Consider the following 18,136-nt stretch of genomic DNA (forward strand, 5'->3'; position numbering starts at 1 on the left):
ATACACAGGTGAGTGTGCATCTCTGTCTGTGCTAGTGTGTATATATTTGCCACACTCTTAGTGTACACAGTGAACAGTTTTTTCAGTGCTTAATCCTATATTAATATTAGGTTTTGTGGTCCATATTTTAATCACTAATATTAAAAATATGTTAATTCAGCAGAAAGATAATAATAATTGTATTCCTGCCCAAAGCCAAGCTCACACAGTGCTCCATCCTGCTTTTAATAAAAATTCCCATCACAATAACGGTAACCAACTGGAATTGGTGATAAATCAGGGTGAGGTAATTTGCTTTTATAGGTAACTCTACAATTTGGACATTTCTGGTTATGATACTCAGCAGTTTTGTCTCATGTTTAGAAATGTAACTCCTTAGATTCTTCATCCTATGTTTAGCAAGTTAACCCTTTGGTTCACCAAGAGATTCCTACAAATGCAGGCTAGTGACTGACAACAGAGGATCTCTGCATCTGCCCAGTGGGCAAAAATCAAGGGTTATGAATCTATCTAGTTATTACTTTAAAGAAATATTCTCCCTGAAGAGCTACATGGGATGATTTTATCACTGTTTTGCAAGGGAACCAGGGGTTATTTTTTTTCCTATCCATAATAGAAGAACTTTGATTTCAGTTTCCAGGTCTGATTCTCCACTGCCATGTGCAACCATTTACTCTTGTACAAAGTGAGAACAAACTGGGTGCAAAACACTACTCTTCTGATCTGGCAGCATTTTACACCTACTTTGCACTCAGTAGGTCTAAAGAGTTATTCACCAGGATAAAGCTGGAGTTACACAGTGCTGAAATAGGCCCATTTTTCCCAGGAGTAATTGACTGAACAAGGAGCAAGAACGATGGAAAATTAGGCCTGAAGTGTTTATTCCAATTTCAATTAAAGAAAATGGAAGTTGGATCAAACCCTAAATCTCTAGTTACATCTTTTCACACTGTTTTTATTCATATATTTTGTTCCTTATATGGGAGCAGTGATCACTGAGAACCTGATTTCTTTGGTGTATCATTTGTTTCTTAAGTCAATGGTTTGACTTCATTCTTTGGTATATCAGAAATGTCCACTTCTCATGCTAGATATAGCAATTAATATGTTTTTTTTTCTAAGAAAAATAAGAAGAGCAAAGTTACATGGTAAGTAGGTAGCACCTGCAGAAAATATTCAAAGCATCCCAATTTATTCCACATCATGTTGTATTTGCTGTTAGTGTTTGTAAATCAAAACGTTATTTCTTCCCTCCTCCCCTCTGAGACTAATGGCGCTGCCGGCTCAACATGGCATTTGAAATCTGGCTATGTTCTTTTGTGTTGCATCCCATCATCAGATATCAAAGATCTGGAACCAGAAGAGAGTTGCAACCTGCTGGATCATGCACAAGGAAGAGTGGAATGGAACTCTCCCTTCTGCTGATATATTGAATGCACAGTACTAACAGAATTAAAACCCAAGAGTCATACAGTGGCTGTAATATGTGATGGGAACTCTCATTGACGTCAGCAGGAGTTGTGTGTCAAGGGCAGAATATTACTAGGTAAATTAAGTCAATGTGACTCAGAAGACATATAAGGAGCAGATATATGCACTACCAAGGGGCATTTCCATAGTCACTTTTCAGTTGATTGCCCCACTTAGTCTTCCAGTTAATAACTTTCCTAGGCAAAGAGGTAATCAGTATAGCATTGTTTTGGAGATTTTATTGACTTGCCCTAATTTGTAGACCAGAAGCTTATCAATCTTATCAACCTATCAACCAATGAGCCTACTACTTGAGGAGCTAGTTACCAATAGGATAGTAACAGTTGGTGTGTTATCAGTACATTTGATAGTTGTTTTTTTAAGTTGAAGAATTTCTACTAATTCAAAAGGGTTTTACTCCGAATTAATATTTTTTCATCTACAACCTAATAGAAAATTTGAACCAAACAGTACAAGACCTGTCTGTCAATGAAGCTATAATAGGAGATATCTTGATGGTCATAAATCCTGCTCTCAGTTACACTGATGTAAATCCTAAGTAACCTCATTCACTTAAGTAAGTTCACTGATGTGCCTGGGTGAACAATTTGTCCATTTGGTCTTTCTAACCCCCCTCAAATTACAATGAAGACAAGCTGTTCCCAGCCTCAATCTCTTGGCTGTTAGAAGAACTTGAAAATTCACTTACAAGCCTATAGAACTTTCTTTTGAGCTAAAGTAGCATTACTGAGTTTACCTCTATCAGCAGAGGAAGAATTTTGTGTTCCTTTTTGAATTTAGATCTATCATCTGAAGTTTAGTTTGCAAAGTAACCAATATGTACTACAAAATCCATGGGGCCAGATCATGTCATCAGTTTAAGAAGTAGTCTTCATTGATATCAAGAGATTCCTGCTTAAGAATTGACTGTATGAAATAGCCTGAGTTAAACAACAACAAAATGTTTAAAGGGACACTGACCAACATAGGCCTCAAATTTAGATTTTATGTTTTTAATGAATATTAATAGAAATGTTTTCATGATTTTTAATAGTTTCAGTATTTCCACATTGTGTCAAAAACTCAAGCACTACAACCTTGTGTTCCCTAATAGCTGAAAACTGGCAAGTGAAACTAACCAGAAGCTGACCAGTCTAGTTTCACAGTTCAAAGTGAGCAAAATGCAAAAACAAACACCCAGCATGTCTGGTGAAAAGCAAATATACTGTTCAAAAGTATTTCCTTTTTAACAATCCAAGGTACAATACATAATACAGATAAGGAGGATTGTTAATTTTTTTTTACTTTAGCTTGTATTCTTTCAAAAAACCCACAACTATTAAATCTGTTCAAAATACTAGGGATTTTGTTTTGCCATAGGATAGAGAACTGTATATCAGATGGGCAGGCAGGCTTATCTGTATGTATAGGTGGACTAAAATACAGGGAGAGGAGGTCTTCACCAACGTAACTATGATGAAAAAGGGCCCAATAGTGCATCTCCCAATAGAGATGTGGGAGGAGCCTTTCACTCATTGAAATCAATCAGGCTCTGCACGGGTGCAGGGGGCCAGGCACTTACATCATATCGCAAGACTGGGGCCACTGAAGCTCACGTGACTTCTCTTTACAAAAGAACCACCAGTAATTCACCACCTAAGTTTCCTTTTATTCACGAGTGTCAGGATGGAATCTATAAAGCAAACAATTTGCAAAACAGTCTTTAATGATAAACAAACCAACCCTGCATTTCCAAAGATTGTGATGCTAGGGGAAATACACTAATCAATGCATTGCTATATGTACATTAGAATGTTTGCTATTTTCAGAGAAAAATTAAAATTGAAAACTACAAACAGAAATATTGAAAATAAAGTTTAAGACACAGATATTTGAAGTGTGGTAATAGCCAGAAAAGGTACTGTAAAAACAACTGCTGGAATCCATAGTTAATCTCCATCAGAGTGAAATTCACCCTTGTGCAGAGAGTTGGCCAAAAACCTTTGCACCATCCACCGGGCCTGAAGCAATGCATAGTTCTTGTGTGTTGGCCCTCTGCATAGAGATGAATTTCACTCTCGGTAATGCCTCCTTCAACTTTCCTTAGTTTTACAAGTCAGAAGATGACTTTTCAAACACTTATGCCATCCCATGCTCAAATTCAAGATCTGAAAACCAAGCTTAGTCTTTCTGCTGCTTATAATATCGGAGATAATACAGAGTCTCTGTGCTCAGAACTTAAGATGATGCTGTTGATGTTGTGCAAGGCAAAGTAGAAATGAGCTCTTGCTCTCGTCTCTCTCTCTCTGGTGTAATAGGTGTAAATACTGTGAGCCAAATTCTGTGCTGGAGTAAATGAGAAAAACACCATTGAACTCAATAATCCATACCCATTTACACCAGCTGGAGGATTTGGTCAGAGTTTGACAGTAAAATAAGGAGATCTTTGCTCTTAAAATGCTTAATTTTCCCCCTTGTGATCAGTACAATATAGCATACAACAAAAACATACAACACATAGGGCTCAGCTATATTGCATAAGAAGGAGCCACACAGTCACTTTTCTGAACAGAACTGCACTTCAATGTAAAACTACACAAATATGAAGTTAAACAATATTTAGACCCCAATCTTCTGTGCAGGGAACTGCGACTGATTTCAGTGGGAGAGCCATGTGGCCATCACTTACATGATCAGGTCCAGAGAGGACATATGAAAAGCCATGCTTTGGTGTTTTTTAGCTGCTCAGTATCCATTGAATGTAATGTGAATAGTTCACCTGCCCTAAAACTAATAATCACAACAGGCATTGGGTGATTTCATTTTTCACAGTGCTGTACAAATATTAACTAGCTCATCCTTACACTATCCCTGTAGTGCAGGCAGGTAACTGTTACTATACACATTTTACAATCGGGGGCATTGAGGCACAGAGGATGTGATTTGCCCAAATCTGCCCAGTGAGTGAATAAGGGCAGAGCTAGGATTAAAAAACCCCAAAAAACCTCTGACTCTTTCTCCCTCCTGTTCTCATCAGTGGGCTACATACAGGCTTTGGTTAAGTTATGGACTTATGAAAGGGGACTTGGGAATAAGAAGGCATTTGGTAAAAATGATTATTTAACACTTTATGTCCAGGAACTTTTAAAGATGAGAATAATTCATCTGGGTAAGTAGTGAGACATTTTGCTCGACCATGAAAATTAGCAATATGGGGTAAAATTAGCAACTCTGTAGATCGTCACCCCGGTAAAGCCGGACTCTTTTAAAACAGGATTTATTGGGCTTGTAGATAATAACAGCAACTTCCCATGTACAGAAACCCATTTCTAATTTAAATAACTGTCTCCATTAATGATTAATGGACTGCAGAATTTGAGCTTGACAAAAATTTGCTTTGTTAGCAGTTACAGGAACATTAAAAAATCACTTGAAAACACTACCTTTTATTTATTAGTAATGCACTTTTTAGTTCTATAAGTTAAAAATAGTAAAACCTATTAAATAAATTTTAAATAAGTTTCAGATTCTGTTTAAAGAAAAAGATCCTTCTATATGTGGGCTGAAATCTTGTTGGCCACATTTCATAGAATTGTCATAGATTCCAAGGCCAGACAGAAAAGGAGTACTTGTGGCACCTTAGAGACTAGCCAATTTATTTGAGCATAAGCTTTCGTGAGCTTTGGTTAGTCTCTAAGGTGCTACAAGTACTCCTTTTCTTTTTGCGAATACAGACTAACACGGCTGTTACTCTGAAACAAGGCCAGACAGGATCATTGTGATCATCTAGTCTGACTTCCTGTGTAGAACTTCCCCAAAATAATTCTTAGAACAGTATTTTTCAACCTTTTTTCATTTGCAGACCCCTAAAAAATTTTGCATGGAGATGTGGATGCCTTTGGAAATCTTAGAAATAGTCTGAGTACCTCCAGGGCTCCACGAACCACAGATTGAAAACCATTGTCTTAAGAGCATAGGTTTTAGAAAAACCTCCAATCTTGATTTCAAAATTGTCAGTAATGGAGAATCCACAACAACGCTTGGTAAATTGTTCCAATGGTTAATTACTCTAAGTCTCACTGTTAAAAATGTACCCCTTATTTCCTGTCTGAATTTGTCTAACTTCAGCTTCCAGCCATTGGATCGTGTTATACCTTTCTCTGTTAGATTCAAGAGCCTATTATTAAATATTTGTTTCCCATGGAGGTACTTACAGTCTGTAATCAAGTCACCCCTTAACCTTCTCTCTATTAAGCTAAATAGATTGAGCTCTTTGAGTCAATCACTGGCATGTTTCTAATCCTTGAAGCATTCTCATGGCTCTTCTCTGAACTCTCAATATTTTACAATGTCATTATTGAATTGTGGACACCAGAACTGGACACAGCATTCCAGCAACAGTTGCACTAATGCCAAATACAGAAGGAAAATGACCTCTCTACACCTGCTTGAGATTCCCCTGTTTATGTACCCAAGATTTCAGTCTGGAGTGACTGTTTATGGTTTGAAGTAGTGTGATTCCGAGTGGAAATAGTAGCAGTCCCTTATCTGTTGCAATAGTATCACATGACACAAGGTGTAGCCTCCCAGTGCTGAACACCTTGCGCTCACGCACAGCTGACTTAGATTCGAGGGTGCTCAGCATCTCACAGGATCAGGCACGTAACTAGTACTTTTACTTCAAATGATGCTGGTGTAGCCTCTCCATAACAAAAAAACCTAATTAACCCTTCCCTGCCCAGTGCATCCCAAAATTCACAAATTGATTTTAGCAATTTGAAGAATTAGGAGAGAAGAGTTGGCTTTTTCTTTTATTATTCCCCACCTTGGTTTACCCCCTTTTGTGGAAAGGCAGGGGAGTTTTCCTTCATTTTGTTAGTTTCCCCAAATTAGATATGATTTTATTTCTATGGGAATCTCTTCTGCTAGCCCAAATCTCCAGCATAAAACATTTAAAACCAAGTTTAATATTTTTCCTATAGTTTAACAGCATTTAAGACAGAGACTGGAAAATTGTCAACAAAACTGACACCATGTATCTGTATCCAGCTTCTAGCTTAGTACAACTACATATTAGTAACTATGTACCAAAAGAGTGCCTGATCCTGCAAACCCATGGAACTCCCGTTAACATCACTGTTCCTGGCAATTGCATCACTATCCCCCTCTATGTGGAGAGCTTGCAGGATTGGGCCCAAAATTCTCAGCCCTGCCCCTTTTTTAGTGGCCTAGACCCCAGCCCAGCCTGGAGCTCTGCACGGGCAAACCCCTTACAGGTTTGGGACCACAATATGTTCTGGTCCTTTTCTGCCCCGTATTTCCCAATCAGCAGTAGTCAGGACTACTTTATATGATACTATAGTTGCCTTTCAAATAGAGAAGGTATATACATCTTCTGTGCTATATAATATTTTCCCCAAGGTCTTTTGTCATATTAAAATAATTTATTTATATATCAAAACTAAGTTGGCTTTCTGCTTTTTACTGCAAGAAGTAAAGTATTTATTAACGGCTATTCTAACTACAAACCCATGGTCACCAATGTAGGGCTTATTCATATGAGTAATCTCAAGGAAGTCAATGGAAATACTTGCATGAATAAGGACTATTTGTAGGAGTACAGGATTTCAGGATTGGGCCCCATAAGAACTGTCAGTGGATAAAGCCTGCAGCGTTTCTTCTCATGATACCTGTGTTTTAAAGGCAACAAATCAAAAGCACATTAAAAATCAAAAGCAGTTTTCAAATTGCAGTACTCATCAAACAATATTTAGCTATTGTTAGGCAATCCAAATGGGTTTTTTAAAAATATATAGGGCAGTCATATTTTTTTCTTGAAAGTTTGTGATCTTGCATAATCAGTTCTATAAAACTGAAAGGAGTCATAAGGAAAAGCAGCATGGATCTTCATCTAAATAAATTGCACAAAGTTGTCTTTTTAAAAGGGTACGTATCAGTGATTAGCAATCAGAAAATGATACTTTGCAGATCTAACTCTGAAAGCAGCTTTATCTTCCAGGTGAGAGAGAACCAGAGTTAGCCAGAAGATTAAGGAAAGGTAATGAGATATATGTTCTGAGACAGTTTGACAACATATAATACAGTGTAAAAATTATTTGCATGTAACCGTAAAAAACACATTTTAGACATTAAGTAGAATTTCATATGGGCCCTATCTTGTGATAAGTTAAGTACTGCACAATATGATGCTAAATTATGTAAGTATGGCCCACTCAGATATCCCATGTAGATATAGAAACAGAGATTTGAGAAACATGTTTAGAACAGAATTGGGGTTTTTTTGTTTGTTTTTGTATGTTCTTGTAAACAGAGGGAAAAATCATAGATGTGATGTTATTTCCAATAGCCAAAGTCTTGCCTTAAAATGTTCTCCCTGTGCTAGGCTTTTCTCTTAGTCCTAATAAAAAAAGGATTCAATCAGTGCATACTTTTGAAAGGTAGGCATGCCCAACTTTTAATAAAATGATAAGATAAAACACATGAAACAAGTGAATTTTAAATTCCTGGGGCCCAATCCTGCTTCCATTGAAACTCCCTTTGATTTCAGTGGGAACTGGATTGGGCTCCTGGGTTTTATTTGCTTTACTAACTGTCCATATTTTGCTAAAGAATAAATCTTCACCATTTCTTTAAAATAAAGGTGACAAAAATAGCAGATTAAAATTTAAGCAAAGGAGTAGCAAATACTGTAAAAAGATAATTTGGTGAAATGAATTCCGTTTTATTTGTCTACTGTTTCTCAGTGGTTGCAGGATTTAAATGTTTTACATTTTTTATTTAGCAGTTGTAGCATTTGAAACCAAAAAACCTTTTTGAATAAATTCAGAAATATATTTTGGCAACTAGAACAAAGATGATCTATCTTCTGAATTTAAAACTTAGTTACTTAAGTGTTGATGTTTTAATGTTTTCTGTAGAAAAGAAAGCAGAGAGAAATTTGGATCAAGAAAGAACTTCTTTTAATAAAATGTAGGAATCTGATTTTTCAGACATAATGTATATTTCCTTATTTGTATTTATGAGTTTGAACTTGTACTTTAGTAAGCGAGCACACTGTTTTAAAATAATAGGCAGAGGCAGCCTTCAAGGAGGGATAATTGGTAGGATTAAAGCTTACAATCTGTATAAAGACAAAACATTTTGACCAGGGCAAACAGACAATTAACAGAAGTCAGTTTGTGGTTCATTCCCATCCTATGGAGTTCTTTAATTTAGAGTAATGTGTATATATTAATGACTGAGAGATTAGAGGTTTTCCTACTTAATATTTTTATATACAAACTTTGTAATGGTCCTTCTCTTTTGTCAAAATTGTTATTGACATTTCTAATGCAAAGCAAAATTAGCAATACATTTGATCATAATTCACAAATACTTTCTTCTGAAGCAAAATTTTACTTTGATATTACTAAATATTCTTTTTCTAAAAAAGTTAATTTTTTTACTTTAGATATTTTAGAAAATATTTTTTTGAAAGTTTGCAGACTCTCTGAGCTCAAGCTTTTGCTACAATTGGCACGTGACCCATGTGCAAACCAGATATTTTCCCATAATAACTAACAAAAAAACTTCAGTTTGCATTGTTGTGTTGTAGTACTTTAGAAAAAAAGATGTTAAGCAGTTTGTATGGACACTGAGATTTTTAAAAAAACATCTATTTTAATTACTTTTAAAATATTTTAAAAAAACAAATTGGCTTTAAAAAAGTTAATATATCATTTTAAAATATTGCATGTGTAGCTTACTTATAACTCTTTGAACAATAAAGCAGTTCTCTTTGCATATAGTTCATATACCATTAAACTGACTGAGAATATAAGGTTACTTCAAACTTGCTTGTAAGTTTAACGCAGACTCATTTAGCAAAGCAATAAACCAAATAAGTGTTTTTATTTGGAATAAACATTATCCAAAACATTGGAAGTAATTAAATATCTTTAATGGTCACATATTGATCATGTGTTCAGGAACTATATTTTCTGTATATTTTAGTTTCCTCTGAGTACTTTCATGTATAGGCCATAGAATATTAACTAGTGCATCCCTGTTCTGTTCTGAAATATGTAATGCATAAGAAATAGTGATTTTGTTTTGACGTAGAAGGAAATTATTGACAGCAGGAGGTAGACAACTATTTTGCACAGGTAACTTTGTATGGTTGGAGTTTTTAAGCATTTGCAGTAAGGAAAGGGGATTTAAAATAATAAAAAGATAACGTGCCTGAATCAAAATATTTTCAAATGTATACAGTGAAACCTTTGTGTGTGTGAGTGTGTGTGCGTGCGTGCATGTGTGGTGGGAAGGGAGGAGAGGGGAGAACAGCTTCCTCAATTTTGAATTTATTCTTGACTCTTAGATTAGAATTAGATTCAGTACCAGCAAGAGTATTGGTGGTACTGTTGCTGACACAAAACTAACTTTTGAAAGAATATTGATCAGTTACTTAAATGTAGTGGAGGATGCATTGTAGATTATATTATTTTATTTAATTAAATAAATCTAAATACTTACTGGGCGTGGGGTGGGGAAGTGTGCATATATCAAAAGAAAATAATAGGAGGAATAAACACAAGAAAAGCTACTTTTGCAAGGAAAATAATTTAACTATTCATAACTTTTAAAGCTATGTCTATATGCTTATGCCCACCTTAGTGATACTATAATCAGTATAATCCAGTTTGGCTTTACTGGGCACAAGGGTAGGAAGTTACCTGAAGCATGAGCTGATGGATGGTATGGAAAGAATCTGTACAATGTAGTGGCAGTACATAAAGATAGATGTCAGGAACAAAACTTCAATTTCTTTTGTTATAATGTCCAACTGTAACAACAACATACACTGGAATTTGTTAAATTTATAAACTGCAATTTAATACTGTACTTGCTACATCTTGAATTGAATGTCTCACAGAATAAGACCAGCGTACATAGAAACCAGAACTCACGTGTTCATAACATGACTTATTCTTTAATTACTTATGAATAGTTTTTGGGATGATGAATATATCCTTCAGTTTCATTTTCTTTAAATGTTTTTTTCAAAATTGTGCATGGTTTTTGAGTTATTTAAATAAATGCAAAGACTCTAGAGGGGCCATCCATGATGCTAATTTGTGTTTAATGCTACAATAAAGTTTTCAGGGGGTTGATATTTCAGATTGAAATGAGGCAAATGGTGAAGATGAAACTTACTTCAATAAATTTAGGTTTCAGAGTAGCAGCCGTGTTAGTCTGTATCCGCTAAAAGAACAGGAGTACTTGTGGCACATTAGAGACTAACAAATTTATTATTAATTTAAAAATTCCTAATTATAAAGAATTTCCTGGAAATTATTAGTTCTATAAAGTATGATTATAAATCTAAGACTTTGCATGAAGTTCTGCTATAAGACTTAATAAATGAGAGACCAAATCCTGCAGTCAAAATTCATATTGATGATAATGGGATATTAGATGAAGTACAGATAGGACTGGGATCAAAATATCCAGTTACATCTATACATGTGGTTTAAATTTTGTTTTTCTTCTATTGTTGTCAAGGGTTTCTATTCTGTTTTCCTATAGTAACTTCTCTCTGGTTTCCAATATTAATATGTATCTAGCAAAAAAACCCAGCTGTTTTTTCTGTGCTTTCTGAAAACTGTATCCTTCAGATGAGAATTTATCTTTTTACCTAAGATTAACTTCACACTTTTATTCCCCCTGCCTCCCCCCGGTATTTGGGAGATGGGGGAAAACAGGTCTCAGTTAGTGTTTTTCCACATCCCCATCAAATCTTCCCTTCCCATGAAAAAAGATTTAAGGGGTAATATTAAAATTCTGCTAGTACTATACATTTTAACCTAAAACACGTCAATAATTAAATCCCTATCATTGAAAAACCTCCCATTAAATTGGATTCAGGGTTTATCAAAGGTTTTTTCCACCAGTAGTTTTGGTTGAAAATTAACTCTGTCTTTCACTGATCACTGCATTGTAGCCATGTGCCCATGTATCCAAATGCTGCTACAGTGGCCAGGTCTCATCTTTTTAAGATTTAAAGCAGGCATTCAAATTAATTTTCATCGCTGTTCCATTATTATAATACGGTAAATCATGACATAGGGACATATGAAAAGTGAGGTGGGACTGCATGTGCAAGGGCATCTAGTGAGAATGGAAAGGGAAGCTTCACAGTCCATAATGCAGAGAACAATGTGTTTAGATTAGTTAGTTCAAAGTCCTTTTGTAAACTGCAGTGTTGATGATTTTGAGTCTCAACTCATAAAATTCTCTCTCCATAGACATGGAATGTATGTACAGCCTTGTCTGTAATAACCCAGCCAAATGATGTTCTGTGATGATTAGGCCCATATGGAACCACTGATTGGTTATACAGCATAGTTTTAAAATGGAGTTTGGATTAGAGACATCGATGAAGTGGGATATGGTGTATATGCTCTAATTCTAGAGAGGGACTTGAGACAAATCCCCAGAATTGATCTGTCCTGAACATAATGGGTTCAAAATCCACAAATTCTTGCCTAATCTTCAGGGTGTTCTGATGAAGCCATTTATAAAGACAGGTTAAAGATGCAAGCTCTGACGTAAGGTTTGGGTTGGGCCTATCTCTGTTAAAGTCACATGAATACATTCTAGTGCACAGTATGGTCAGTTTCTAACTGATTCCCAGCAGGATGTTTGAATTACTGTAAGAAGTGGTTTTTTACCCACGAATGCGTGTGCCCAAATAAATCGGTTAGTCTTTAAGGTGCCACCGGACTCCTTGTTTTTGTGTATACTACAGTACAGGGAGAGGTCTATTTATAAGTTCTCTGAATGTACAGTTTGATTATATTGCCTGTGGTATGTGAATAGAGCTATAGCTTTAGGTAGATAGATCTATTCTTACCCACACCCCCCACCCTATTCCACATAAACTAGAGAGTCACACACTTTGTTGCTTCTGTAGACTGAGTTCATGCACACACCAGGGGCTCCTTGCATCCCTCCATTCTCCCTAGAAGCTCCCTGTGTGCCACCCTCCAGCCCTTTACTTCAGGAACTCCTTGTAATCTCTCCCAACACCCTCCTTAATGCCGTGGGTTCTGTGCCCCCCTCCCACTTCCCCATACTTTAAACTGTATTGAGAGGATGGGCACAGCTGAGATGGGGGTATGGTGTTAATGGTTGCCATCAATCTGTTCTTCGATTTATAGACCATTACAGACCTGTTTGAAGCTTCTGGGTTGCTTACCAGACTCTAGGGGCTTTGAGTCCCACCCGATTTCCCCCTTCTGTTTTTTTAAATTTCACCAAAATCAATAAGGTTCTGCCTGTTGATGCCTACAGTGTCCACCGACATTTTGGAATTTATCAGATATGGCATTCAAAAATTATTACATAACAGATAGTGAGACAAACCGAGAAATCCCATTGAGTTGAATGTAAGGCCTCACAAACTCAGCCAACAATAAGGTAGTGAGGACAATATTGCTGTGCATCCCGGCATAATTTAAGGAGGGCAGTATGTAGCCCCAACTTGGAATGTGAAATATAAAACCTCCCTTTGTGTTGCTCTGTGCACATTAAAGATATTTATACTGTGCTTATTTATGTAATAAAAATTATTGAGCTGATCTGGAATTCTTCATGGTGAATGCGGAGAAACCACTTCCACATGGTTTGACCTTCTGTGATAGGTAGCAGTGTTCCTTTCTGAACTATGGAGGACAAAAGCAGTTATAACGCTAACAGTGGGAGGAAGACAGACACAGTACAAAATGTGTTGCCTTTAACTGACACACTGAAGATGGCCATGCCAATTTTCATTGTGTTGCAGTGAGATAAATGTGTAGGCCCATAACTACCACTTGCAGCTGATGCAGATAAAGTTCATCAGTGGGGTGGCACCAGAAGTCAGGACAAATTTTCTTCTCAGATGCACTAGTGGCTCCCATTTACTTCAGTGAGAGCTACACATAGGCAGTTAACCTATTACACAATTATGGGGGAAAGTCCTATGGAATCTGATGAAGAATGATAACCTTTCTATGGAATTTTTTAATTAGCACATAGAATTCTATAGCAGAGATCCAATCTCTATTAAATTGTTTAGGATGGCTTAAAAATTATATATAAAAACCCTGAGTCACACTGGGCATTTCTATGGAAATGGAGCATTTCATTTTATCATTTTATCATCAACAGATTCTATTGTATTCTGTCCCATTCTGCTTAAGTTCTAATGCCATGCATATCACTGTGCTCTCTAAAGGCCCATCAGTGATGACAAGATAAGAGTGCTTGTAGTGGTTGGGAATGGTAAGACTTTACTGGCCAGGAAAGAGGCTGTGTTGTTTGAGTATGGACCGCCTCTCTCCCAATATGGCTGAGTTTAACTGAAGCACTTCTGTTAACAATCCATAAATATGCCCACTCTTGAGGACCAAATACAACGTGTTTTCAGTGTGCTACTCGCAGATATAGAAACAACTTGTTTTGATGCTCCACCATAGTCCAACGGTACTGACCTTCAGGCTGGTACAAGACATATCTTTATGGTCAAGTATTTTTTGACTAGGTACCAGTGCTGGGATATTTACTATGCTCGTTTGTCGTGGTAAGGGAAGGGGGATGCTTTGTGTTGTCTGTTGTGGGCAGTTTAAATTAATGTGTGAGTTTAATTTATGCTATTCTCCCAGATGCCACAGTGAAGGGCAAATAAAAATAAGAAATAATTAAATTAAATTTCTCTCCGGTTCATCTGTTGAAGAATGGCATATTAGCTCCCCTGAAATGCAGAGGATCAGTAGAACTTTTTATGGCTGCCAGAAGACAGCTACATTAAGAAGTTAGATTTTTTTTCTGGTAGTTGTAACTAACCTCCATTTGAACATGGGACTTATAATCATGGGCGAAGCTGGAGGCTATATGAAAGTAGTCTAAATAGAGGAAGGAAGGAGGGCTATTGGACATATCATCTTCTTATCTGAAGAGGTCAGTCACTCAAGAAGGTAGAGAGGAATTGGGCAAGCTCATCAAATGACCCCTTACAAGCAAAAATAAATGTCATGATATATTTTGAGATGATGGGAGCCTGCATGATTGTAAGACATACTGAACATATCTTCCAGATAAGATGAGCTTAGAACAACTCCTTCCTGTTCTCCCATTGAAGAGTTGATGCTTTTGGACTATGAATTTTAGTTGTGGAAATTAATGGTTATATGCACGGGAGGCCTAATCATTAAATGGGGCTCTGATAATTGATCAAGTCAACCATAGCAGCTGTCACTTAGGCAATAAGTTGACCTTTTTTCTTGTCTGATGTGGTGGCATAGATCAACTACCCAGGTGACTTAGTCATTTGGTTCTTCTACAATAACCAGGAAGTACCTGAGGTATTCCGTTCTTTTTAAGGCATTGAATGGTTTGTGGATTTAAAATTACTGCCAGGTGATGAATTAGCTAGTAACATGATATTTTTAGAATAGGGTGAAACCCATTTCTAGTGAACTTGGACGTAGTGAAACTCTGCGCTAGTGAAGTTGTGAAAGTCCTACATAATTTCATGGCAATGTAATGACAATTCTGGTTATATGCAGTGTTGGTGTAGCCGTGTTGGTCCCAGAATATTAGGGAGACAAAGTGGAAGAGGAAATATATTTTATTGGACCAACTTCTGTTAGTGAGAGAGACACGCTTTTGAGCTACACAGAGTTCTTCTGGGAAACTAACTCCCAGAACTGAAGAACTCTGTGTAAGCTCGAAAGCTTGTCTTTCTCACCAACAGTTCTGGTTATAGTCACTTCCCATTTAGAGTGAAACTGTTCTGGGAGGGGAAATTTTAAAAAGACTTCAGTGTGAAAGAAGCCTCCATGCCAGTGTGTTTACTTTAAAGAAATAGTGTTATAATGTCTGAACAAACATTTTATTTTTACAAGGAAAACTGTCTTAGCTACCTGCCCAAGAGATTAATGTATCTTGGTAGAGGCTTGTCTTTCAGTAAAGGTTGAACAAGATTGTACTGGAAATCTTAGGGGCTATTTTACAGTGGTTGCTTGCATTAGGGGCTGACCTACTGGAGGAGAATCTTAGGCACTAGTGCAGGTATGTATTCGGTATGTTGTGTGTCAACTGCACATGTCTCAGTTCCTGTGCCTATAATATATCTCAGAATAGGCAGTAGGGTAGGATGTTGGCACTGAGTTTCAAGAGATAGTGGAGACCCCCATAGTGATTTGAGTTGCTCCCTCCCCTTACACATGAGCAAGCAGCCTATATTTATAATCTCCCACTGTTGTGCTTGCCATTATTTATTAAATGCATTTGGCCATTGGTCTAGGGATGTGATCCTTGCTTAAGGATCAAACATGAAGTTGGGCATCAACAAACCCAGATTGTATTCCCTATTACACCACACACTAGCTGTTTGACTTCTCCACATCCCTGTGCCCCAGTTACCCTACCTGTATAATGGGAATAGTATTATTGTTATTTATCTCTTTATTATACAGCACCAGAAATGTGCACGACACCTTACAAAACAAATAAGTCAGTAGTACTATTCTTGACGAGGAAGGGCTGGAGGGCCAGCCTCAAGTGTGCTAACCTTTCACAGTGTTGGAGCAGTGGCTATGAGATCGTTTCAGAACATTTGCGACCTTGAGGAGACATTATCAGCTCCATGTTCCAAAGTCCTCATGAGGCCTCTGATATAGCAATGCAAGCCAGCTTAAAAAGTGTTCTCTTCTACTTACTTTTAGGAGTTTGTAGAAATATAAAATATGTTTAAAAGTGGGAAGGTCTTGTTTCATAACCCCTTCTACCACCCCCCACATACGACATTTAGAATGGATTAGTCCATTGATGAGAGTTGTTAGGAAGCCTCTATTTTTAGTATGTGAAGGTAAGGAATGTTCATCAATCTTAAAATGATCAAATTACTTAATTTAATATAAACATTTATATTATATATTTATATAAAAAGAGCCAGCTGGTAACAACACAGGATAGAATGTGCCAGATAGAAAATTAATGTCTGGTAGTACTGTAAAAGTTGCAGTTAGAAGCAGATCTAAGATATTAAATGCTTTGTTTTAAGGAACCATTTTAGTATCCTCATGCATTTTCCTGTAATCATTTCCCTGTCTGTTAAAGACTCAAAGTTAGGTGATTAATAATTGCTGGTTTTCTGAGTGGTTGTTTAAGACAAGTTTTATTGTGTATACAGAAACTTAACAAAATTCAGGGATTCTGCTGCCAACTGTAAACACAATGGAACTTTCTTATAACAAAGTCTTCTTTACAGAACAACATCACAGTGAGTGAAATTCACCACTAGATGTGCAAGGTGCGGAGGGCCAGCATAAGGACTAGGCACCATTTAAGTTCCACTTTTACACAGGTTTGAGGATTTAAGGAGGACTTATATGATGGATATACCTTTGAACAGAGCCTCTGCAAAAGCTGAATTTCATTGTATAAGAGGCATGTGAGTATACTCCGAATTGCAATGTGCATGTTGTAATGTGAAATAATTTGGTACTTTGATTATGCTTCATTAGAAACCCTTTCACTTGATCCCAGTTCATTATAACTGTGTTCCATTGCAAGGCAGATTTACCAAGTTAGCATGGGTCAATTTACATGCTTAAAGTTAGGCACATGCTTACGTACTTTGCTGAATTATGACCTAAAAATGCACAAAATATCTGACTGGGGAGTTGGGGGAGGAGGCAGAAAAAAAAAAAGCAATCTGGGGAAGCTGTTCGTCTCTAGATGTGTGAGGTGATAATAAAAGCCAATAGAGTGTTGTACCTGTGTCTGCTATAATACAAATAGAGTGAGTGTCTGTGAGCTGGTGGGGAGGAGGGTGTTCAAAATGTAATTCTCCATTTTCATACATCTTTAATATTAGGAAATGTAAATAATATAATAAATAAACCAAGATTCAGATCCTCCCACAGGGGGTGCATACTGAAGCTTTTATGAGCATTAGATGTGCAAATAGGACGATAATTAACATAACTGGCTAATGACAGCCTCTGAATATGCTTGTGGGACATTGGCCTTGTCAAAAGGAAGCATGAATAGGTTTATGCTGTATGGTACCTATAAGAACCTGAATCTTTTCCATTAACTCTCAGTGTGGTACAGCAACCCCTGTACCTACACAGATATAAATTGCATAGCCTACGTAGCTGAGGGAAGATTTTCATTGGATTTTCATATATATGCATATGTGTGTTTACCAATGTGTTTTGGGGGCCTACACCATAAACAGGTAAAAAGGGAAGAACAACCAGCAAAAAGGAAAGAAAGATATATTTTGAAAATATAAATAAAAAACAATGTTTTTTCTGCATTTAATAATCTCAGTTTCTGAAAAAATTGAGGTTGATCCTGAAGAGTTGAGGATTACGTATATGATTTGGGAGATGTAGGTTAACAACATCCTGGTGAAAGACAATAATGTTTCTATATCTGTTCGACAGTCACATGTAGCATGTGGCTGGCACAAGCACAAGAATTAGCTCTTCATAGTTGGTAGAAGTGAGATGTAATGTTTTCCCCCATCACAAACCATAGGGGATAGACTTGCTCTAATTTCACATGGGCAATGTCAGGGAGGCATTTATCGGTTAAAAGTGCATGAAAAGGG

The 18,136-nt window shown here is 36.8% G+C and overlaps 1 long non-coding RNA gene across 10 annotated transcripts in view; it reads left to right on the plus strand.

Moving 5' to 3' along the window:
* LOC144930657 (uncharacterized) overlaps positions 1 to 18,136 on the plus strand; it is a 99,250-nt gene that overhangs the window by 46,470 nt on the left and 34,644 nt on the right. For 8 of the 10 annotated variants that reach the window (XR_013635946.1, XR_013635947.1, XR_013635948.1 and 5 more), the window contains one exon: positions 16,784 to 16,966. The exons of 1 other annotated variant lie outside the window; for it this stretch is intronic. This is a non-coding gene — a long non-coding RNA (uncharacterized LOC144930657). The remainder of the gene's footprint in view (positions 1 to 16,783; positions 16,967 to 18,136) is intronic. One more of the 10 variants, XR_013635953.1, reaches the window with a different exon arrangement.

This window comes from Lepidochelys kempii, chromosome 6 (assembly GCF_965140285.1).
Source record: "Lepidochelys kempii isolate rLepKem1 chromosome 6, rLepKem1.hap1, whole genome shotgun sequence".
Classification (NCBI taxonomy): domain Eukaryota; kingdom Metazoa; phylum Chordata; order Testudines; family Cheloniidae; genus Lepidochelys; species Lepidochelys kempii.